This window comes from Cebus imitator, unplaced genomic scaffold (assembly GCF_001604975.1).
Source record: "Cebus imitator isolate Cc_AM_T3 unplaced genomic scaffold, Cebus_imitator-1.0 Scaffold103, whole genome shotgun sequence".
Classification (NCBI taxonomy): domain Eukaryota; kingdom Metazoa; phylum Chordata; class Mammalia; order Primates; family Cebidae; genus Cebus; species Cebus imitator.
This window is the reverse complement of record NW_016107418.1, coordinates 11,064-11,697: the sequence shown is the minus strand read 5'-3', so window position 1 is coordinate 11,697 and position 634 is coordinate 11,064. Positions and strand designations below refer to the sequence as shown.

General features: G+C 39.4%; 1 long non-coding RNA gene across 1 annotated transcript in view; it reads left to right on the top strand.

The window, feature by feature from the left end:
- Window positions 1-326: 326 nt before the first annotated feature.
- Window positions 327-634, top strand: part of LOC108310414 — a 5,711-nt gene continuing 5,403 nt past the window's right edge. Inside the window, exon 1 of the long non-coding RNA XR_005201676.1 lies at window positions 327-394. This is a non-coding gene — a long non-coding RNA (uncharacterized LOC108310414). The remainder of the gene's footprint in view (window positions 395-634) is intronic.

The following is a 634-nucleotide window of genomic DNA, read 5'->3' as shown; positions in this document are numbered from 1 at the left end:
AGAGATGGGGTTTCACCATGTTGGCCAGAATGGTCCCGAACTCCTGACCTCAGGTGATCCGCCCGCCTTGGCTTCCTAAAGTGCTGGTATTTCAGGTGTGAGCCACCATATCCGGCCTATGATTTTTAAGAATAGTTTATGTAAAGTATGTTAATTAATATTTATCACACCTATATATTTTTACCTTGCTTGAAAATTTGTGTTAATTTTACCTCTGTTAGTTGCTGATAAGTTTCAATTTACCATTTATGTGATTAAATGTTATTAGCTGTTTCTTTTATGGCTTCTGCCTTCGATGTCACCTTTAAGCTTCTCCACCCCAGGAATATTTAAATACTCACATATATTTTCTTCTAGCACTTGCTAACACATCTGGAATTTAATTTGGTATGAGGTAAGCATGTAATATAATTTTTTTCTGATTAGCCGACTATTCCTAATGTGTTGAAGATTTCATCCTTTCTCCACTGACTTGAAATACCACCTTTTAGCTAGGCATGGTGGTGTGTGCCTGTAGTCCCAGTTACTTGGGAGGCTAAGGTGGGGTGATCGCTTGAGCTCAGGAGTTTGAGATCAGCCTGGGCAACACGGTGAGACCCTGTCTCTACTAAAAATACAAAAATTAGCCAGGTGT